Source organism: Prionailurus bengalensis, chromosome C1, assembly GCF_016509475.1.
Source record: "Prionailurus bengalensis isolate Pbe53 chromosome C1, Fcat_Pben_1.1_paternal_pri, whole genome shotgun sequence".
NCBI classification, from domain to species: Eukaryota; Metazoa; Chordata; class Mammalia; order Carnivora; family Felidae; genus Prionailurus; species Prionailurus bengalensis.
Genome location: NC_057345.1, coordinates 104,259,167 through 104,283,628, shown reverse-complemented (window position 1 = coordinate 104,283,628; position 24,462 = coordinate 104,259,167). Strand labels below are relative to the sequence as shown.

At 44.7% G+C, this 24,462-nt stretch overlaps 1 long non-coding RNA gene across 1 annotated transcript; it reads right to left on the bottom strand.

Annotated features, from left to right (window-relative positions):
• Positions 1-2,279: 2,279 nt before the first annotated feature.
• Positions 2,280-9,675, bottom strand: LOC122481051. The gene is made up of 2 exons (XR_006296739.1): positions 9,623-9,675; positions 2,280-2,810 (listed from the first exon to the last, which is right to left on the bottom strand). It is a non-coding gene; the product is annotated as an uncharacterized LOC122481051 (long non-coding RNA).
• Positions 9,676-24,462: the final 14,787 nt, after the last annotated feature.

Genomic DNA, 24,462 nt, shown 5'->3' with positions numbered 1-24,462 from the left:
CGACTTCGGCGCAGGTCATGATCTCGCGGTTCGTGGGTTCGAGCCCCGCGTCGGGCTCTGTGCTGACAGCTCAGAAGCCTGGAGCCCACTTTGGATTCTGTGTCTCCCTCTCTCTCTGCCCCTCCTCTACGCGTGCTCTGTCTCTCTCTCAAAAATAAACATTAAAAAAAATTAAAAGAAAAAGTCTCCACAACACCCAGTGCTACATTTGGATGTCTCTTTGCCATTATTAGCAATGTGGCCTCGGCTGGGTTACCTAATCTCCTGCTTTCTTCATTTAGAAGATCTACACTTGCCTCCTAGGGTTTTCATGAAGGTCACCTAGGATACTTTAAGTAATCAAAAACATATATGTCCCAGGGTGCCTGGGTGGCTCAGTTGATTAAGCGTCCTACTTCAGCTCAGGTCATGATCTCAGTTCGTGAGTTTGAGCCCCGCATCGGGCTCTGTGCTGACAGCTCAGAAGCCTGGAGCCTGCTTTGGATTCTGTGTCTCCCTCTCTCTCTGCCCCTTCCCGACTCACGCTCTGTCTCCCTCTCTCAAAAATAAACATTAAAAAAAACCCCAAAACAATAGAATCTATAGTGTTGAGAACAGAAGGGCTGTCTCTGAATTCCCTTTGGCTGGCCAGGTGACTGGGGCCGGCCAAGCTAGTGGACTAGAGACTGGAGGAGAGAATTCCTTACTGAAGGTTTTGGGGAGATGTCAGCCAAAGAAGGCATCTAACTAGGCTACAAAAAGTAGTGGGGCTGGGGAGATAAAATGGGGCCCAGCCTCCTTTCCTCAGTCATCTCATGACCTCCATAGCCCATAAGGCACTGACTGACCCGAAAGGATCCTGGGCCCAGCTGGGACGGCAGCCACCTCATATATCCAGGGAAGGACAAAGGGGCCATGTTTTAAAGCCCACGTAGGTAACTTCGGTTGGCAATGATTCTCCACTTCATGCCTCTTGGTGTGATCCTCAAATTGACCTTTGTGGCCTTGGATTTCAGCTTTTAGTGTTGGTGCCATAGACACCCACCTTGTATTAGTCTGATTTGCTCCTCGTCTCTATGTGGCTTGTTACTGTCGTAAAGCCTTTCACGTCCCCGAACACAACCCTGAGAGGTGGGTAGAATACCAGCCCCATTTCATGGATGAGAAAGATGATGCTCAGAGAAGGGAGGTGACCTGTGCAGGTCATTGCACTAGTGAGCAGTGGAGCCAGAGCCTGGACCCAGATATTCCGACTGCATTTTTGCTTTGACACGTCAGTTATGCCCATAAATCACTGGTAGTCACACTTTTCTAAGTGCCATATGACCGTGTCCTCCAATGTATGTGCGTTTAATTACCCATAAATCATAAAATGCCTGGCAGTGTTAATATATAAGCATGTTATACAGCCTATGAAAACATTTTTAAAGGGCAGAAAATGAGGGGCGCCTGGGTGGCTCAGCCAGTTGAGTGTCTTGACTTCGGCTCAGGTCATGGTCTCACGGTTTGTGAGTTCGAGCCCCGCACCAGGCTCTGTGCTGACAGCTCGGAGCCTGGAGCCCGCTTTGGATTCTGTGCCTCCCGATCTCTCTGCCCATCCCCCACTCACATTCTGTCTCTCTGTCTCAAAACAAGTAAAAATTTAAAAAAGGGCAAAAAATGAAATAAATGATGTATTTTTTAAAGGCCAGGGACCAACACTTGTGGGTAGGAGCTGGGTAATGGGGATTTATTTTTATTATTTGGACTACTTTTGCATAGGTTTAAGATCTTCTCATGAAATGTTAGAAAAAACAAACATGGAACAATGAACCGAGAAAGGGGGCCAACAAACAGTTACGGAAGCTCTGGGCAGGAGCCGCAGATCCAGGCAGGGTAAACTGAGAAGAGGGGCCGGGATTGCCCTGCTCGCTCATCGGGCACGTGGGTGACAAAGGCAAGGGCTGGATGAATTCTGCTTCTGCCATGTCATCAATACCACTGTAGCATGTCTGTACTCCTGCCTCTGTGAGGGGCCATGGGGGGCTAGTGGGCAAGAGGCTGGACTCCAGAGCTGGATTTCTGGGCTCACGATCCTGGCTCTTCCACTCGCTAGTTTTATAATCCTGGGAAGTTTCCTAACTTCTATGTGCCTCGGTTTCCTCCTCTGTAAGGAGGGGATAATAACAGTGGCTCCTTCACTGGGTCGTTGTCTGGAGCAGATGATATACACACATCATTTGCATAAATTAATATTTAAAGTAGGAAGGACAGTGTTGGAAACATAGTGCTACATGGACTGGCTGTTGTGATAATTGTTGTAGAGCTGTTACATGTTGTTTTAATGTTATTATTATTCCCTCTGCCCTTTCTAGACGTAATGGGATCTGATTTCTCAGGGAGCCTGCTTCCCCTGTTTCCACCTCTGACTCAATCTCTGGAAATGTCTGGACCAAAAAGGTGCAAGTACTTCCTGGGCAAGTGTACTCTGGGAGAAGAGGAAAACAGCGGTGCCACATGAAACAGGAAACAAAAGCTGATGGAAAGAAGTGGGATGATGTTTCAGGAAAGGAAGTATAGCTTCAGCCGCGCTCGGTACGCGGGTCCACTTCACAGGGTCCCAGCCTCATCATCCCTAAAGCGAGCGATTTGCTGCAGCTGATAACAGAGGTGCCTTTCTGAGTTGACATTTTTTGGCTGTGTTCTGCTTCCCTTTGAGCTACGATCACTCTTAGGATTTGGAATTTCAAACAGTCTCCTGGGTTTAGCGCCTGATCAGAAGATCTCCTGATCTCAGGTTTGGTCCATAAACCATGGTACACCACGTGCCTTGGGACATAGGCCAGGTTAACCTGTAAAGTAACAAATCACAAATTATGCATTAAACTTTTAGAAGCACAGATGTGTCCTATTCTTTATGATACATGCAGGTTGATGGGTTGATGGTGTAGGAATTCATATTAGGATGCCAAATAAAAATACACACGTCATATAAGCTGATCTCTAAGCAGTTGTATATATAGCAAGCCATAGAAATTTCTACCTACTTATAGACACTGTATGATACATAGGGTTAGTTATATATATATATAGGTAGATAAATCTGAGATACGCATCAGATACTACCCTATTTCCTGGATCTTTATGTCAGGAATATATAGAACACTGCACTTAAGCAAAAAAAGGTGTTCATAAATTTAAAAAATCCACAACTTTTGTGAAAAGTCACATATTTGTATATATCTATACAAATATAAATATTGATATATAGATTACACTGATATAATCATTGAATATTAATAGTTATTATTTCCGGGTAGTGCATTTCAGGTGATTTTGTACTTTTTTCCTTATGGTTTACATATTGTGATTTTTTTTTTACATTGAGCATGTATTATTTATATAATCAGAAGAAAAAAGCCCTTTTCATGGTGAAGAGTGTCTAAAAGATACTAACTCAGATATTGGCATAAAGAGAAAATCATTAAAAGGAAAAACTAACAAAATATCTGATGCAGTAACTAAACAAAGAAAGAATATCCCGAACTCTGAAGGTCAGAAACCTTTAATGCAATTGCGATGTTTTAGATACTTTCGTTTACAATTACGTTCTAGGGCTTCTTGGACATTTCCTAGGACCGATTACAACTAGGAAATCCTAGAAAATGTTTGGAGTTGGGACAGTTTAGCTTTTGAGGACAACTGAGTGCCTTAACACATTTCTTTGCATAGACTATAGCTTTTCTTTAGTTTGAAAAAACAATTCATTTGATCACATTTGTGTTGGGGGTTTTACTATATTATTACTGGGGTACCCTTACATTGGTCCCTCATCTTAGTCTCACACACACACACACACACACGCCCCTCAGTCCTTATTTGAAAGACAGCCCCCTCCAAGCTGCACTCCTGCCCCGCGCTGGCCCTGAGGCCGTGAAGGCAGCGGTTCCCACAGCTGGACTATCGGGAGGGGAGCCATGAGTGCTGAACAAGAGTGGAGGAAGCTGGGGCAGGCCCTGAGCTGATAGCCTCACAGACAGCATCCATCTGGGGCAGGTGAGAGACTGGAGCACACTTCCTCCACGGTGGGGTTTGTCTCCCTTGCTCTGGGTCAGGTTCTTCTTGGAACAGTCTCCCTGGACAAAAGGTCTCAGTTCCTACTGCGCTGGGAGTGGGGCAGGGGAAGACTGAAGGCGAGCATCTCAAGAGGGGTTCCCTCCAGGACCGTTTATGATATGCTCATGGGTCCCTGTGGACTCAGGTGAGGCACCCGCCCTCCTGCCCCCAGAAGCCTATCAGGCAATACCCCCGTGGGCTGGAGAAGAATCCCCCTTAACGAGGCCAGACCTATGCATTCCTCTTGCCTGAGCTTGGTCTCATTTTTAAAAGTTCTACTCAGAATACCCATTTAGTGCTTAATACAATACTACTAGTGAATACTTATTAAATAAGCTGTTATAAAGCACCAGGGGCCAAACTAAATAAATGCTTTACATGTGTGAGCTAATTTTATCTTCCCAATAGCTCTATGAGGCAGGATCCATTATCACTCCCATTTTATAGATGAGAAAACTGAGTAATAGGAAGTCATTTTCTGTAAGTCATACAATGAATTAAGTAGCTCAGTCAGATTCAAATCCAGGTCTGTCTTCCCCTTGAACCCATGCTCTTAACCTTTGTTATACAGCTACACACTGTGCTCAAAGCTGTGAATAAGGCCTTCATGGGGCTCACAGTCTAACAGGAAGAGTTAATTACATGTGTGAAACATGAGTGAGAGAAGAGAATGCAAAGTTTATAGTACTCACACCAAAGAGAGCTACCCTAGGCTGGCCAGGTGGTTCACCTGTATTTGCAAAACCATATTCTAGAATATTTTATGAATATCATTATGAACATTGTATGTTCATCATTATGAACATAATATGTTATGAACACAAGCCTAGCTTATAAACAGAATCCAGCTTACTCAAAACCTTGTCTAAATCTTTGCTGTTAGGGAGCTGCAGGCACTTGGGTGAGTCAAGCTTAACAATTACTTGGGGTTGGTGGATAGGAACAAGGTGAGGCAGAAATGCACACAAATTCAAGGTGGAAATTAGGGACTCCTTTCTGGCAAATCATGTACTTCATCTTGCCTAACAACATTGGAATTTCATCTGGCAAAGAAATTGGGAGATATTTTTCTCCCAAAACATTTCTTTTGGCAAATATTTGAGGATTCGAAATTTGACCACTGATCTACTGGGTTTTAGTTTGAGAGGAAACAAGAAAGAGTCTTCTTGGAATAAGAGTACAAGAACAGCTGTTTGTTAGTTTCATCCCCAAAGCCTCTTTCCCTTCCAAGGCTCAGTGGGCAAGTTTGTGGGCCAGACAGTAGAAAGGGCTTATCTTGAGTTTTGGCCTCCTGGAATAGAAATTTAATTTCAAAAAGGTACATTATTATTCATATTTCTGTCTCCATGAAAATCAAACATTATATTTTTATTCCAAGTACTCTAGTATATGAAAGACCTTCCTCCCCCCACAATATGTTCCTACAAAGATAGCAAAGGAGAGTGTCAAAATATATTCCAACTGATGAAGTGTCTTCATGGCAGGAAAATGGAATTGGAACTTTATAAAGTGTTTGTTAAGGGGGGGGCAAATGTCGAAGGTTTCAGCTGGAGCTTCTAATTGCCAAGTTAACAATTTTGGGAAGATCTCAACCAAGCTCTGTGGTGCCTGGTAAATATCCTCTGGCCATTTTGATTCAACACTCAATTAATTAATGTAGTGGCAGAAAGGAGCTTTAACTTGGAGTCCAAAAGTCTGGGTTCCAAATCCTTTTGTTAACTGCTTGACCTTGACTCAAATCTGAAAACTCTCTGTTCTTTATGTCTTCATCTGTTGAATAAACATCATACTTACCTGGCAAGGTCATTTAAAGGATCAATACAGTGATCGCAAGGGTCCGAATAAATGACATCCCCTTCTTCTGTCCAAGTTAGGAAAAATGGGTGAGAACAGTCCAGTCCAGGCAGAAGGATGTCAACATATTGCCTTTAGTACTGATGAGCCTAAGAGCAAAGGCTTAGCTTAGGGTATATAACAACAGTGGGCCTTTCTTCCCAGTTACTGGACATGGCTATGGCCTTATCAAATGGTGAGCATGGAGGAGGGGCTAAATGATGGCAGGCAGGGAATGAAGAGAGGGGAAGGATCTGAGCCACCCATGCCCACAGAGCTGCACCATGACTTCTGTGGGTCATAGGCCCTTTTGCCTTCAGGGGTCCCTGATTCCATAAAAGATACTAAAAATTACATATGCATTGGCATAAAGATGAACATAGTAGCATGACATTACTTTAGCATTACATTTTAAAACATTTTTCTTGGACCTAACCTGAAAAAGTTTTTTTTTCTTCTGAATTTAAAAGAAATTAAAACATTTTTTTGTGGATCCCTACAAGTATTTGGACCCTAGCCACTGTACTGAATGGTCAAGTTGGCCTTGGACGGCTGGCCCTTGTTCTCAAATTTCCTAACTAGAATAGCCCCTCCTCCCTTCTTGGGGAGTACTGAGGAGGCCAAAGTGGACACGCTAGGTGTTGCTACAGACGGAGACATGAACTCAGGGGGCAGGATGCTCCCCAGACCCCATGAAAGTAAAGTGCTAAAAAAAATGTGTGTGTAGCCTAGACTGTGAATAACACCAAAATGGGTAAGACATTTTCTCTGTCTTCAAGAATTGATTATAGCATAAGGCAGAGGGAAATAAGAGCAAAATTGGAGAATAAGTCACATGCTGAGGGAATTTCTAGAAACAATTCCTTGTGGTAGTGATAGTGGAACTTGGCCTTGAAGGATAAAGATTTTTGTTAGACAAGGCAGGATGGGATGGAGTGGAGAGGTCATTCTGGACTGTGAGACTGGAAAAGATATGGATTCACTTGAATGCAAGGATGTTCTGGAAATTAAGTTCAAAAGGCAGCCACTAGTGGCACCTGGATGTCTCAATCGGTTGGGCGTCTGACTTGGGCTCAGGTCATGATCTCACGGTTCGTGGGTTCGAGTTCTGCATTGGACTCTGTGCTGATAGCTCAGAGCCTAGAGCCCGCTTTGGATTCTGTCTCCCTCTCTCTCTGCCCCTGCTCTGCTCATTCTCTCTCTCTCTCTCAAAAATAAAAAATAAACATTAAAAATTTTTTTTAAAAAGTAGCCACTTTCCTTATTCTTTGGCTCCACTGAACTCCCTGTTTAATGTTTTTATACCAGTGGGTGTTTTTATACCAGTGGGTGGGAGGGAGGGATGTTATTATTTACTTGGTACCTACCACGCACCAGGAGATTTACATGCATTGCCTCATTTACTCTTCACTATAGTGATTTGAGGTGGATATCATTGCCCCTGTTTTTTCAGACAAGGAACTTGAGACCCTGAAAGCATAAATGGCTTACACATGGCCCCAGAAACTAGTGGGTATCAACAGATTGGCTCTTGATTGCCAGTCCAGGGCTCTGTTCTCTGGCTCTTGGGAGACTTCAAAGGGGTTTTTTGAGAGTTATACAAAGAGTTCCTACAATTATAGTTTAGGTGGAATGTTGTTCCAGGGCCTCACTTCTGGTGTTCCATTATCCCGACTCTCAGACCAGACTGTGCTCCCTCTCGTGAGCATCTACCTGGTGAGGGCCCCTCCATGCATGCCTTCATCTGTTCACCAGCACTGCCTTCCCTGGCCTCCCATGCTGGGTCCAGATCTCTGCTGTTATAGACTTGGTGCTTGTGATTCCCCAAATGGGGCTGGTTCCAGGGGCCCCAGTGTGCCGGTCCCAAGACTGTGGTGGGCTTGCAGGAGCTAACAAATAGTGGCTAAGTAGTTAATATTTAGTAAGCACTTGCTCTACTCCAGGTATGGTGCTTAACACATCCTCACACGTTTTATCCTCGCAACCTTCTCTGACATAGGCATTATTAAACTTTTACAGATCAGAACACCGGGGCTCAGAGGGATCCTGCAACTTTGCCAAAGGCCCACAAGTAACAGAGCCAGAGGCAGGATTTAACCCCAGCAGCCTGACTCTAAATTTCCCCCCCAAACCACCATGGAATCCAGCCTCCTGGAATACTTAGAGCTTCACAGCACGTTTTTACTACTTGTGAGAAATTGGCCTCTGCTTTTCTCCAGTTGATCTCAGTTTCTCAAAGTTCTTCCATATTTGGCATCTTTTCTTTGTTGTCTTCCATGTTGCCCTCCCTAGGCGTGGCTCTTATTCTTTCAGAATTTTGTCATTTGGCTGGGTCCTGTTCAGAAATTATTTTTTTTTTCAACGTTTATTTATTTTTGGGACAGAGAGAGACAGAGCATGAACGGGGGAGGGGCAGAGAGAGAGGCAGACACAGAATCGGAAACAGGCTCCAGGCTCTGAGCCATCAGCCCAGAGCCTGACGCGGGGCTCGAACTCACGGACCGTGAGATCGCGACCTGGTTGAAGTCGGACGCTTAACCGACTGCGCCACCCAGGCGCCCCTGTGTTCAGAAATTATTAATCTGTATTAATATATCTGTATTTCTGTATATCTGTATTTCATCCAGTCCTTTCATTGTAGATATCTAACAGCTTAGTTGTTGTACATCTGATATTTTGTTATCTTTTCGCTCCTTGCTTGCTTTTGTCTTCCCCTGGCAATGGCCAGAGGGTAAGCATGGAGACTTGAATGTGGAATTCCTGGCAGGAAGTCACCTTTTCCCTCTAACAGGACCCAGCCATGAGGGAACATCTGTGGGTTTTATCTCTTCACATCCATTCTCCTCTTTCATCAACACAAAAATTCTGCTTTGAGGGACTTACTCTTTCCCTGTTGACATTAGAGGACACATAACATGGTGGCACCACATTGCCTCGGCTTAAATCCCAGCTCTACCACTAGACCATCTGTGCTAACTTGGACTGATAACTCAAACTCTCTGTGGCTCAGTTTCTTAATTACAATAGTACCCGCCTCACAGGGTTATTGTGAGAAGAAAACATGTGTAAATATGGTGCTTAGAACAGTGCCTGGTAGAAAATAAGCACACCATAAATATTAGTGATTTTTAAAAAATCATTAATCTTTCCCAAGGCTAGGCCGAGGGAATGTTCTTTCCTGGAATTTGAATCCTGAGCAGAATGGCAAAAAGACAGAAATCCATTAGAGCTGATTCATTTGGGTAGTGCCCCGAAGAAATGGTTAATCAGTTCCTATTCCCTAGATCCTAGCCATCCTTCTTCTGGTCTTCAAGTTCTGGATCTTCAGAAGTGTTTTTTATTCTGCATTCCACTCCCCACATTCTTCCAACAAATGTCCCCTCCTCCTCCTCATTTTCCTCTTCCTCTCCATCTTTCTTCTCTTGCTCCTTCCATTTTCCTACCCCCCCACCAAGCACCCTTCTCCCTCCTCCCCAAGCCCAAAGTAGTAAGCATTGGTTTCTGATACTTTCTGCCAAAAAATCTTTACTGAGCCAGCATCCCATGAAAATGGCCCCTTAGTATTGGCTTAAATATTTCCATAAAACAGCTCTCTCTGTCTCTTTTTTTAAATTGGTGAACTCTGAAAGTACTTTGTCATACTAGGCAGAAAGCTTATATAGGATTCTAGAACTACAATGTTTGGATTCGGAGCCTGGCTCAGTCATTTACTCACTGTGAAGCTTGGGCAAGCTGTTTAGCCTCTATGCCTTGGTTTCCTCACCTGTAAAATAGAAGGCAATAATAGTAACCATTTCATGCTATCTTTGTGAAGATTCAATGTCATGACACTTGTGAAGCATTTAGATTTCCAGTAAGAGTAAGTTCCTGTGAGTCATCCTCCTCTTCCTCCTCATTCCTACCATGGATCCCAGCTCCACTCTTCTGAGCTGCCCAGAATAAGCCAGATCTTCCTCTTAGTGCCAATCTTTCAAATACCAGGATGCTCCATTTGTGTCCCTCCTTCCTCTGGGCTCAGTATGCCCGGCTTCCTTCTGTCCTACCTGCAGACTTCTTCCCAGTCAGGCCAAGCTGCTCTTTGTGGTCTAAACTGATCAAACTGGAAAGATCCAAACCTGTCTTCAACTTGTCTGCCTCATTATTTTATCAAAAGTAAAACACAAGTAAACATCTTATAAGGTTTTGGGTTGAAATCTACCTGCTTCCCCTCAACACTGGGGAGGGTCTATGCCAACAGCTTCTGGACTCCAGAGTCTTTGAGCACCACCCGACTACCTGGGCCTGAGGGTTGAGACTGGGGTCAGGAGGAGAATGGCACATGAAGGCATATGGAAATAATAGCAGTGGGAAAAACTTCCTGCCTCCCCTGCCGGTCCCCACCCAGGCTTATGCAGAAGCTGACCAGACATACTTTCTGCACTTTGCCTGCTCTGCCTTAGAGTCATAGGCAAGTCCCTGGGCTAAGCTGTTCCTGGTTGTTGACATGCCACTGACAAGCCTGAAGAGTTTCTACTCATAGGAAGAGCTTTCCCCACAGTGTGGAGAGCAAGAATCTGATTAATCATATCGGTTGCATGGCACTTCGCAGTTTGGAACACATCAATTCACTACAACATTGGGATGGATTTGTCATAGGAAGAACAGTCTTTTTTTCACAAAAGGAATACCTGTTTACAAGGAGGATATTCAGGTCCAAAGAGGTTAATGGCCTTGCCCGTTCACACAGCCACAAGGGACAGAGCTTGCATTGGAGTTGCGCTTAGAGTTCTTTGTGACATGCCTTGTTCTGAAGGCTTTGGGGCCACTGTTGGATGTTCCCATGAGTGTGTCACTCTGCCCCGGAGTCTACAGGACCTCTAGTAGCCTCTTTCTCAATGGTCAGCAGAGGCACCAAGGAGCAGGTGGCCTGGGACCTATAAGTAGGTCTATCCTAGTCTACTTCGAGGAAGGGGAAACTTTTGGAAATAGAGACACAGTGACTTGAAAGACACATGATGTTTGGTAAGGCTGCAGGGGTACCCTGGAGAGAATGAGAATCCACTGGTGAACTGGAAGTTGTTGGGGGAGTCAAGTTCCAATGTCTATTCATCCCATCACTTATAAAGTCCAAGGGAGCCTTCTGACTAAGGGGCTTAATGTTAGGGCTCTTTCTAGAGAGTCTAAGGAAAATAAGTTATTTGGTGGCATCCATTGTGGATTTTCTTGGATTTGGGGATTGCATGGTGAGAGAGGAGCCCAGGATTCTGTGGTGGAAAGCTACTGGGGTGTCCTGCCCAGCTCTGCCTTTGAGAAGCTATGTGTCCTTCCAGCCCTGGACTGGCAGTAGGACTTAAGTTCCCAGCCCTGAGTTCCACCTGTAATTGCAGGGGGTGGGGAAGCTAAAAGCAGGGAGCAGGTGGCCAAAGCAGAAGTGATTTTATATTGGGAGTGATCCAGGATAGGGCAACTGAGAAATCACCCTGTGAACCCCTGAAGATTGGAGGACAGTCCTGATTCATCCCTTTCCTTGGCTCTCCTCAGGACAAACTAATGTGGTTTGCAAAGCCCTTAAAAATCTGGCCCCAAACTCTGGCTTCTTTGCAAGCCAAGCTTCCCCATACATTTTGGTTCAGCTAGGTAGAATTATTTACTGGTCTTTGAAAGTGCCATCTCGCTTTCTCACCTCATGCCTTTGCTCATGCTGTCTCATGCTGCCTGAGATGTACTTCACCCCATTTCTCTTTCTGGAGAACTTCTACTCCCTCTTCAAGATGTGCCACAATGTCATTTCTTCTGTGGAGCCCCCTGGCACAGTCATGACTTGCCCCATTCTCGGTTCCTACAGCATTCTGACCTCAGCTCTGCTGTGGCACTTATCACATCGTCATGTGATTGATTTTGTGTTTGCGTGCACAACGGACACTGAAACCAGACTGCCTGGATTCAAATCCGAGCTGTACCACCAACCTTAGACAAGGTCACCTTGGACACGGTCTCTGTTCTTGCCTTCCTTCTATGTAGAATGGGGGCACTAGCCCTCACCCCACAGAGTTTTTATGAGGATGAAATGAGCCGCCATGTATTAAAGACTCAGATCACGGTCTGGCACTGTAAGTGTTAGTGGTGTTGCTGTTGTTACCGTTACCTGTTTGAAGTCACCTGTCATGGTTCCCTGCTATTCATGTCTACCTGAACTTCGACCATCACAAAGAGGTCACTTGAACATCCACAGTCCATAAGCCATACCTGGAATGTGACTTTCTCTCTCTCTCCCCTTGTGTGTAGGGTGAATAGATGCTGACAGGCAAGCTTCCTGATTTCCACTCAATGTTCCTCCCAGATCAGAGCTCCATCTTGATCCTTTTGATAGTCTTTGCCACCAACTTCCAGCATGTATTGTCCAATTCCCTCAATCCAGATATCAGGATATCCTCCTACACATGGTGATCTAAACCAGGCAGACTTTTTCTTCCAACTAGATCTCTATGCCCATGGAATGCCTGGTTGGTAACACCCCTCATTTGGTTCTCAGAGGGGTCTGGGCACCCCTGACACCATATGACACTCTAGGCTTTGTTTTTTTTTTTAATATAGAGGCCATGTTTGAGTCACCTGTACATCTATTTCCCAACACAGTACCAAACTCAGTGGGTTTTTTAAACGAATAAATAAATGGAGAAGTAAGAGTAAGTCATCCTTGACTTTCCCACAGTACAGTGTCAGTGTGATTGGATGCACCTGGGCTTTCTGCTATTGACAGATGAAACTGTCCTGATTGAAACACACCTCCAAGTGTTTGCTCAGTTCCATTCTCCTTATCTGGAGTACCCTTGAGTTTTCAGTACAGTGCCACCATCTGGAATAAAAAGTGTCTGGGACATATTTTGTGCTCCCCAGAGAGCAGCTTCAAGAGTAGATATAGTTAGGCACCCAAGACAAACTTCAGTTTCTTCCAAGCTTTGGCTTGGTATGGAGAAAACCAATTGCTTAGAATCACAGACACTGAACTGTAAGGAAGAGTCAGTGTAATCTAGCCCAATCTCTTCTTTTTACCAACATGGAAGCTGAGGGCCAAAGAACAAGAGTGACTTCTCAAGGTCACTCAGCTCTATATGTCAGTTAGGATCTGAGCTCACATCTCCTGAGTCCCCAATCAGCACCTTTGTCCCCGGGCTCTCACTATCCCATCAGCCTTTGTGTCTTGCACATGTCCTCGCCTCCATGGGCATAGCTGCTACTCATTTCCAGACCCTTATAAGCTTACTGAAAGCTGGGCAGGACTGGAGGCAAGAAGCACAGGAGATAGTTGTTCTGGGGGCAGTAGGCTCCATGGGTGGTGGGGGTGGGGGTAGGGCTGGAGGTTGGAGAGGGTTTTTACAAACTTTGGTTTTGTTGTCCAGGATTTAAACTTCTACCATGTTTACCCATAGAAATCTTCTCTCAAGATTTTTGCAGGGTTTTCTCAGGGTCTGTCAAGGTCACTCTTATCTCCACTTATTCACCACTCACCCAGCACACTTCCTTTTGTGTGTTATGTGTGGTGGGGAAGGGGTTGGTTGGATGGGGGAACCTAGTATTTTTTGTTTTGTTTTAAATTGTTTTGTTCAGAAATTCTGTTTTTTCCCACGATCTGCTTGCAAGGCTTTGAAATGAGGACTCAGAATCACATGGAGTAACTCAGAGTAACTCACTTGGGGCAGAGAGGGGGATGTGTCAGCAGCACCAAATTACATTGTCTTAGAAATTTAAAAGGGTGCTACTTACCTTCAACGAGTAATATTTTAGTAACAGATATTGAAATGCCCAATACTAGGGAGTGAAATGAACTTTGGTAAATCCAAAGAGTAGGAAACTATGTAACCCAAGGACTTAGCAAGGGGTGTAGGAGATATATCAGTCTAGGGGGTACCACACAGCACGCAGATGCTAATCCTTACAAATTCTAGTGCTGTGGTAACATTCTTGCAGAGAAAAGGCACCAGCAGATTGTATGGCCTCTGGGTGTCATTTCCCGTCACTATACTCCTGATAATCATTAAAAAGGTGAAGAAGATGTATATCTATTGACACAGAAGATGTCCCTGGCATATTAAGTGAATTACAAAACAATGCTCATAATGCAATTCTGATTTTGTAAAATTTATAATGATAAAAATGTGGTGGGCAAAAAATAGATATCAATATTGTCACAGTGATGATAGGTGATTTTAAGTCCTGTTTATACTTTTTCTGCACTACCAAAAATTTCACCATAATATATTTTTACTTTCGATACTTGGAAAACACCGTAAGTGTTGGAAAAAATAAAGCTTTCTATTTGTGGCTGGGCCCAGAGATTTATTTATGAAGGGGATTTTGCTGAAGAGGTCAGTCATTGCATTAAGAAACTTGGGATATCAATAAATGTTATTTCCCTTCGCTATGAAGAGAAGGAGGCAGGGAGAGGCCATCCTCAATGTAGGTGTGGGGCAGAGACTCTTCAATCGAAACTCCAAGGGGATGTATTCCTGGAGTCTCTAGTCAGAACTTGGCATCATTATTTCCCATCCTGAGACCATCTTAACTAGGTTGTTAGAGTCTCCAGTACTCTCCACGCTGTAGTTAAGCAGCATTATGCCTTAAATAAACTTTTAGGGACTAGCCTGGGAAGCCAACTACCCTTTACCACGTTATTTCTATGGGGAAACATACTCCCAATGCCACATCACCAGGTTACATTGGAGCTTTGGGACACAGCCATTTTCGGTTTGGAGACTTACTTGACCCTTTCCTCCTTATTCCCTAAGTATTTCAAAAATCCCTATTAGTTTGTGAAAATTGCAAAGTTATGGACAAATTCTTTGGTTTACACTCCATTTGGTAGCCTGGCACCCAGTTTTCAAGACCGAAGAGTTCTTGGAGATTGGCATGACTAACTCATTTTTTAATGAGTATTACTTCTCATTGATCAAGTTGGCTGGAATTGCCCAGGGTTCCCTAGTTATGCTAGTGATTTATGTCTTCCTCAGCACTCCTTTGCTTACTGTGGTGGTTAATTTTATGTGTCAACTTGATGACTTGTGTTGGGTGCTGGCCTTGGGTAGCTGTGTGAGTTTGCAAGTTATAAAAGAAAGGAACGGACAACCTGATCTCAGAGGGCCTTTCCATATCTGACAGGTGAAGTCTGAACTGAGAAACTTACCTCATGTCTGTGGGACAGATTTCAACCTGTTTGGTAAGAGACTTCTAGGCCAGGGAAGGAGTAGGCCATGCTTGCCTCTGTTAGATTTGTCAGCCATTTCAATTACTTTGGAGGTTGGTGAAAAATGACCTTTCTTGGCGGTAGAGCAGTAGTCTAGAGCGGTAATCTCTAAGCTTTTCTGGGTCGAGAGTGCTCTGTGAATCAGATCAAGACAATGATCCCTGTTCCCTAAAGCTTTGTGTATGAATGCAAGGGCTTCTAGGCCCCATGAACTTCACCAAAAACCTTCTAGGGGTCCATGGATGTAATAGAAGCTCCTTTGGCTAAAGTCCAAATCAGCAAGTTCATGATTTGGCCAGAGATGTTTAAAAAGAGCTCAAGAGCGAGTTTTGCATCTCCTCTCAAACACCTTCTGGATCTAGAGCCATCCTAAGTTCTTGGAGACAAGTTGTTCCAGGACCTAAAGAGGTCAAGCAATCATGTTTTTCTCTAGTTCTTAGTAAGTTACGCTCCAGGGACTTTCAGCTAAGAGGCCTAACAGAGGTCAGAGGATCTATTATCAGTTAATTGGCCTGTTCAGCCCTAAGGGAAGTCCCCAGGTTTCCTTAATTCTTTGAAAGATCTGGATTCTGCTTTTGACCTGGGACAAGCCGCCTCCCCACTGGGGGCCTCAGTATCCTCATCTGGCACACTCTTTAAGTTCCTGTCAAGCTCTGGTGGTGTTCTGTCATCTGTGAGTCCTTGATAGTTGTGTGGTGGAGACAAGCATCTAAGAAGTCATGATTCTGGATCCTAATTTGGGTCTGCTCCTGTCACTGAGAGGATTCTTGTCCAGAGAAACTTCTAGAGCACCCTGCCTGAGAAGCATCTAGCTTCCCAGAGGCTTTCAGGGAAAAGGCGAAGAACAGAGTTTGTTTTTGTTTGTTTTCTGCTCTGGGAAGAAACCTATTAAGAGTCATCTTGAAAGGAAGATGTCCACTGGGCACCAGGAGAGGCAGGCTAGCATCAGGGATTTAGCTGTGCTCTGAAGAAATAGAAATCTCTTCTCCGTTCTCAGAAGTTCTCCCATTTCCATGACTCACCTCCTCTCATTCCAGAAAGTCATGCACAGGAATTAATTTATGGGTCCTGTCCAGAGGTCTTTAAGTAAACAGTGCCACCAGACCTTTCTGCTACCCAGACAAGCTGGATTTCAGGCCCCAGGGAGGAAGCTAATGACTTGTAGTTACTTGGCTATTGTTTTCCGAAAACAATCTGACTTCCTTTCTGATAGCCTCAGAATTCCTTCTTTACAAATTAAGATGCTGGAGCCAGGGAAGGGCTGAGCTCACCAGCTTGGTAGCACAATGCTCCAGGGCAAGATCTCCTTTCTGCAACAAGTTACAGAGGCTCCTTGTGGACTGGTGGACAGGCAGCTCAGGGCATGCAAGCCCCAGCTGGGCCTCTGGGCCACTGCTTCTCTCTTGAGATCTTACCTCCATTCCATAGCATGTAATAATAACGAAGTTGTATTGTGCTCAAAGAATAAACTTGTGAAGACGATATCACCATTTTATAGATGAGGACGTTGAGGCTCAGTGGTTTGCCCAAGATCTCACAACAAGTAAGGGACAGGGTTGAGAGTCCATCTCTAGTCTTCTGACTCCGAGTTTCAGCCTCTTTGAAAGAGGACATGTCAATGCAAAGAGAAGCAGTCTGTCTGGAGCTGATAGATTTTGGTCCATCATCTGAGAACTGAGTCTTCATGTTAGATAAGAATCAACATCTGAAGTTCACTGGATGTGGGGCTTAAGTGCTAGATCCCTGTCTCTTCTCCTCTTCCCCTCCACATACTCCAAAGCTAGGGTTGGCTTGGGTCTGGTGTTGGGGGGGTGGGGCAGTTTTGATCCTTCCTCCTGCATAAGAGGTTTGATGAACACTTAACAGAATGGCCAGTCCCTTTTTGCCGTAAAAGAAGATTCCCCACTGGCTTTCTCTGGCCATCTGGACCCCGTTACAGAGTCGTGTTAAGTCTTTTTTGTTAGGGTGCTTGTGGGAGCTTTTGTTTTTGAAGGGAAGTAGACTCTGACTTTGTGCTATTGTTGATAACCACTCTGCCCTCTACCCCACCACCACCACCACCACCACTTTGAAGGAAAAGCTGATACAGTAGTGCCCCCTTATCCGTGGGGATTTGTACCAAGACCCCCAGGGGTGGATGGCTGAAACCACGGACTGTACTAAATCCTATATGTACTATCTTTTTTTCCCACACATACACGCCTATGGTAAAGTTTAATGTATAAATTAGGCAAGTAGCTAACTAAGACCGAGATAGAATAGTTAAAACAATAGACAGTGACAAAAACTATGTGAATGTGATCTCTCTCCCTCCCTCTCAATAACTTATTGTACTGTGTTCACACTCCTTGTGATGATGTGGGATGATAAAATGCCTGCCTGGTGAGAGGAAATGAGGTGAATGACACAGGCCTTGTGACATAGTGTTGGGCTACTGTTGGCCTTCTGATGATATGTCTGAAGGAGGATCATATGCTTCCAGACCCACAGCTGACCATGGGTAACTGAAACTGTGAAAAGTTAAACTGCGAATCAGGGGGAGCTGCTGTAACCCCCTTGTACCATTTTGTACCTACGCCCACTTGTGCACTCATTACATTGTAGTCTACTTGCTGGTGCCCGGGGCTCTCTCCCCAGCCATGGAAAGTATGGGGGGAAACTTACGTCTCTGTTACTTCTGTATGCCCTGTCCCTGCACAGAGTGTGTCCTCAGTATACCTTCATTGAATTCATGATTAGCAGATAAATGACTCTACAGGGTAGGTGCTATTCCTCAAACTCTGGAGGAGGATGGTGGGGGGAAGTGCAGTATCACCTGGAAAAGCAATTGAAATGTGCTCTCAGGTACAAAGGGAAGGTTGTATTTGAATGGCACCTTTGGATGTGTGCGGTGTCCCACCTATGTGGCCCATCTGGTGGCCTTGGTCAAAGGAACCAATGGAAATGGACAAAATAGTTATAGCTGTAATATTGATAACACCATGTTTCCATTGTTAATCTTTTATCTTTCATTTCTTTCAAAGTAGTCTCCCCTCTATGATTTAATTTTAATCTTGAGAACAGATGCATGATTCATTATATGCTGTATGTATGTATCCATGTATGTATATATCTATGTCTATTATCTATCTACATGGATGTGTAGGTATATATGTCTGTATTATATATATGAGAGAGGATATTTATTTAGCAGTCACTACATGCCAAACATATATCTCATTCAATCTTCATAACCAATCTATAACTTTCATAGTTATTATGTTATTCTGATTTTAACTCATGACCCTGAGATAAGACCTGAGCCGAGATCAAGAGTCGGACGCTTAACTGATGGCTGAGCCACCCAGTCGTCCCCTATGTTATTCTCATTTTAAATGTTTACTTAATTTTATTGATTCATTTTGAGAGAGACAGGGAGAGAGAGAGAGAGAAAGAAAACAAATTGGGGAGGGGCAGAAAGAGAGGGAGAGAGAGAATCCTAAGCAGGTTCCACACTCGGTGCGGAGCCCAGCATGGGGCTCAATCTCATGACTGTGGGATCATGACCTGAGCTGAAACCAAGAGTTGGATGCTCAACTCAGGCGCCCCATGTTATTTTCATTTCAAAAGTGAGCCAGATGAGGCTGCCAGGGAGAAAAAAATTTCCTCTACTCTTTATGTTCAGTTATTGGAGGCTTGGAATTAAACTGACAGAAGATAGATAAGAGGGGAAAAAGAGGTTTATTCATATGCATAGGGAAACTAACAAAAGTAGCTAGCTCACTAAAAGGTTAAAGGTTAAGGGGTGCCTGGGTGGCTCAGTCAGTTGAGTGTCTGACTTTGGCTCCCGTCGTGATCTCGCGGTTTGTGGGTTCAAGCCCCGCATCGGGCTCTGTGCTGACAGCTCGGAGCCTGGAGCCTGCTTCGGATTCTGTGTCTCCCTCTCCCTCCTTCTCTCTCCCTCTCCCCCACTCACGCTCAGTCTCTCTCTCTCTCAAAAATAAATAAACATTGAAAAAAAAATTTTCAAGGTTAAAGGTTAAACTTAGGTAGTGCAAAAGGGGGAGGGAGAAAAGGCTTCTATGGGAAGAACAAATTGATTTCTTTAGGAAGGACAAATGAATTTTTAGAACAAATGGGAGATAAGAAAGTTTGTGATCATGTTTGTTTATGCAGGTGTGGTGATCTTTCTGTCTTCTTCACGGCCATGCAACTCCCCCCCAGAGAGGGGATTTATGGTGGCCTCATTTCCCAGAAGCTGCTGCTTTTAGTCAGATAAGGGAAGCTCCAACAAGGCTTCTTCCTGTGTCTGATGAATCTCAAATGTCTTCAGTTTACAATAATCTCCCTACCAACTCCTGGGTTCCAAACGGGTCCCCACATGCCAAAGAGGGTCACATAGCGGCTGAGAGGTGCAGCCAAGGTCTGAACCCAGGTACTCTTAACCACAAGGTGATTTGCCCCCAGCCTTATCCATTCTACTTTGAGTATTTAGCTGCTGAATGTGAGATGAAACTTTGAAGAATTGGAATAATCTTAATCTCCTAAATATGCCTCTAACCTTCTGTAATAATTTGACCCTAGCAGCTATAGTTGAAGCTGGGCACTAATTTAGGAGGAGGTGAAAACTTTGTTGTTGAGTTAGGTTTTGAACATTATTGTCTAAATTATCAAGACAGGCATGGGATATTGTATCTCTATTTTAAACGCAAGGAAATGCCTCTTTTTTGGCATGATTTGTCTGAGGGCACCTGAGTTAATGGCATATCTGGCAAAAAGTTTCCTGACCTTGTATTTTTATTACTTTTGCCAGTAGACCCCCTGGTATTGTACCTTGGACTTGACTGAAAACACCTTTCAGAACAAAGGAGGAGTAAGTTCTTTTTGGTCTTTGTGAGGTGGGTAGACCAAGGATGCAGAATCTGTTACAGGAAAAAGAGGTGTGCATTGTTAACCCTAGATGTTGCTTATAATGACATAATAACTAAAATAATGTGAAATTCATAGTCTTCTTGCTTTCAAGGACTTCCTTTTGGATCTAGAAGGCAAATGCCATCCCAAGATCTCCCAGAGAAAGGTCTCATTTGGGTCATAAAATGAAATCCCTGGACCGGGTACTCCAAGGCTCCAATGAGGCTATATCCAGCTGTTGTCTTCATGCCCTGAATTTAGGGGGTGAGAATCAGGCTTGGCTGATACTGGATTCCTCCTCCCCCCCTCCTTCTCTTCTTCTCACGTCCGTGGAAGCCACTGGCCCAAGCCCACTACAAAAGAGTCCTTAAGTTTGGGATCCCAAAAGTTCCCATCTGCCTTAAGCCCGAGAAGAGGTATGGCTGTGACTTTGAGCCTTTCTTTGGGATTAAAACTTGAGATGTATTGAGAGTAGATTCATAGACCAAAGCACCAGGGGCAAGGAAGTCTGTGTTTCTTTTGCTTTCTGCTTCTTGGAACAGGGTGTTCTTGCCCATTTTAGCCACTATCTGGAAAGCAAAAGTCTTAAAGGGGACGGCTTATGCCTGTGGTGTCTGCCTCTCCACCGGCAGGAAAGGGTGAGTTCAGCCCACTAACCATGGCTCCAGTTACCTACTTAGGACCTCCGAGGGAGCATGTGGGACTTGTCACTCTCTTAAATGCCGGCAGAACTTACTTGCATGTGTTATGGTTGTAGGTTCTAAGGGAGGAGGCTCTTCAAACATCTGGACCACAGTGTCTTGGGAAGGAAACTCGGGGAGTCAAAGATTCATGAGGTAGAAGGACATTCAAAGGTCTTCTCATTTGCCCTCTTGCCTCTAAGGAGAAGCAACAGAAAAAAAAAAGAAGAAGAAGGAGCGATTTTCAAGATGCCACCTTTAAAAGACTTGTAGAAAAAGTGTGCCTCTTTAGAGAAGTGTCTATTCATGTTTTCTGCCAGTCAGAGTGGCCAAAATGAACAAATCAGGAGACTATAGATGCTGGAGAGGATGTGGAGAAACGGGAACCCTCTTGCACTGTTGGTGCAGCCGCTCTGGAAAGCAGTGTGGAGGTTCCTCAGAAAATTAAAAATAGACCTACCCTATGACCCAGCAATAGCACTGCTAGGAATTTATCCAAGGGATACAGGAGTACTGATGCATAGGGCCACTTGTACCCCAATGTTCATAGCAGCACTCTCAACAATAGCCAAATTATGGAAAGAGCCTAAATGTCCATCAACTGATGAATGGATAAAGAAATTGTGGTTTATATACACAATGGAATATTACGTGGCAATGAGAAAAAATGAAATATGGCCTTTTGTAGCAACGTGGATGGAACTGGAGAGTGTGATGCTAAGTGAAATAAGCCATACACAGAAAGACAGATACCATATGGTTTCACTCTTATGTGGATCCTGAGAAACTTAACAGGAACCCATGGGGGAGGGGAAGGAAAAAAAAAAAAAGAGGTTAGAATGGGAGAGAGCCAAAGCATAAGAGACTGTTAAAAACTGAGAACAAACTGAGGGTTGATGGGGGGTGGGAGGGAGGAGAGGGTGGGTGATGGGTATTGAGGAGGGCACCTTTTGGGATGAGCACTGGGTGTTGTATGGAAACCAATTTGTCAATAAATTTCATTAAAAAAAAAATAAACCTAAATTGCCAAAAAAAAAAAAAAAAAAAAAGAAAGAAAAAGTGTGCCTCTGCCTGGAAATCTCAGCTGGGGCTGCGCCACCTTCCTGGTCATGGCCAAATGCAGTCTCTCTTGCTGGGGTTGGAGCCCATTCCTTATGTGGCATCTGCAGGCCTGTTTGCTCCCACCTGGAGAGCCCTGTGCCCCACTCTCTGACCAGGCCATGGGTTCCATGAGAATTCCTCCATGGCCACGGGGAGAAAGTGCCTGACCTTTCGTATCAGGCAGGCCTTTTCTCCACTTAACTGAGTAAGCTTGTGCAATTTACTAAACTTCTCTGAGGCTGAATTTTCTTTCCTGCAAAACAGAAATAATAACACAGTGTCTACCTTGTGGTGTTGTGAGGTGAAAACGCCTGGTACATCGAAGGCCTTCAATAAATGTGCCTTGCCCTTTCTCCTTCACTAAAGCACAACAAACAGATCACACTGTATGAATCTGTTTTCCAAAAGATTTGTTTTCCTCATCTAACTTAACACTTTAGGATATCATCATACAATGAGGACAAACACATATCGAGTACTGTCATTGATACTAATTGTTTTGCCTGCATAGCTGACTGGAATGTCAGGTTCTTGTGGACAAAAGATGGCCCTTCTCTTCTACTTAGCAGAGGCTGGGCCCATAGGCCGGGCTCCTTGTCCAGGAGACCGTGATGGATGGTTCAGACAGTCTTTAGAAGCTCATCTGTCTGTCTTCTCATCTCCAAGTAGAATAAGGTGAAGAGTGCCTCACACAAAGCCCTGCACGTAGTAGATGTGGAAGGATGTCTCTTTTGCTATCCCACGTCTACAGCCCTTCCCTTACAGGTACTGCCAACCAATTCTTTGGCTCTCTAAAACCCCCTGAGTTTTTCCTATCTGTAAATGCGTGGCACATAGACCTCGGCACCTCTGTGTAAGACCGTGTCTTAAGCGGAATGTGAGGATGAAGGCGACGACACAGCAGACAGACCCTCAGTTCCCACCCCGGCCCCTGGCCTGACACCTCCTTTTCTGGGGCATTGAGCATCTGCTCGTGGCATCCTTTTTGGATATGTGGTGACAGCTAGATTTAGCTCCATTAGATGATCACCCAGAATCCACAGCCTGAATGATATTTTCCTTAATTTTGGCAGAGTCCTTACGTGAGCCTGGAAGAGACCCAGGTAAGAAATAAACCAGACTTCTAGCTTTGGACCATCAAAATGCACTCTGTCCTAGATAGCACTGTGAGTGCAGTACCTGGCTGGAGAGCTGCCCCACTTCCCTGCGTTGGGATGATCCTAGTTGGGGACCTCAGTCTTCTCCCAACACCGACTTGGACTTCCTGGGTCACCTCTAGTGGCCCATCCAGTTTCTTCACTGCCCTATTTCTCTACCTGCCAAGCACGGTGGGAGCATTTACCTTCTGCACCCTGTGTTCTGCCCCAGATCATGGGTGTGCCTACCTCTTGGTAGTTCTTTCCTTCTGGGCATTCAGAGGAAAATGGCGCTCTCCTTCATCCGTAGCCCTAATCCCAGCTAGACTCTCCTTTGGAAGCCAGTGATCTGGGAATTAGTACTTCATTAAATCTTCCCCACTCTCAGATTATCCTTCAACGGAGACTTATGTGTTCTTTGACAGGCCCATTTCCTGGATAGATATAATAAGGGGTTTCCAGGAGCCCCCAGACTGGCTGGGCTATGAGGACAAAGCCATAGTAGACGGATAATCTCTGTTGTGGAGAAGAAACTGGTATCGCTAGGGCTCTCTGTGGTTTCACATGCTGAATTCTATCCTAGGAGTGTGGCCCAGCCATGGTAAATGGTTGTACAGGCAGGAGGAGACTGGTATTGTATTGTATTGATTGTGCAGTCGCATCCATAGCACTTAAGTGCTCTAGATACTGTCCTAAGTGCTTTACGCATACTCATTAGTCCTCACAACAACCTGAGGGGGTAATTATTATTATCTCCAATTTATAAAACCGAGATGCACAGAGGTTAACTTGCTCGGTGTTACATAGCTAGTGAGCAGGAGAGCCATGGTTCAAACCTGGACGGGCTGGCCTTGGAATCTGCTACATAGGAAAAAAAGAGTGGAACTCTGACTAAGGAATCCAGAATCCAGAATTTAGTTCCAATAGGGCTGCTGCCTCCCTAGGAAATTTGGCCCCATGTTCTTCCCCCTCTTGCTGGTCCTAAGCTTATTCACCCCTGAAAAACGTCACCCACTAAAGAAACAAACAATTTTTGCAAAATGTTGGCATGTGCGTGAGCAGCGCTAGGTGTGACGGCGATAAGAGGGAGCCAAGGAACGGATCTGGGTTCTGGTCCTGCCTCTGCCACCTACTTTCCTGTGTGTGACACTGACACGTGGTCTCTGCTCTTTGAGCCTCAGTTTCCCTGGCTGTTCCAGATAATCTCTGGGTTTTCCTCTCGCTGTCACAACCTGTGGGCTCTTGGTCATTGCTTTGTCTGGGTTCAGTCCACTCACAGCAACCTCTGTCATTGATGTTTATCACACTACGACTGGGCCCATGGCCCCGTGCTTAAATTAAGTTGAGGAATTGAGGAGTTGGGAATGAGGGGAGATTAAGGGGAGAGAAAACTCTCAGTTTCTGAATTTGCTCCCCTGTGACGCATGATCTAACAAGAGATAAGCTTCCTTCCATCCACTGGAGTCCAGCTGGGAGACCTGTATGCTTTTGTGGGAGGAGCACAGAGGTGAATTTGGGCATTGGCTAA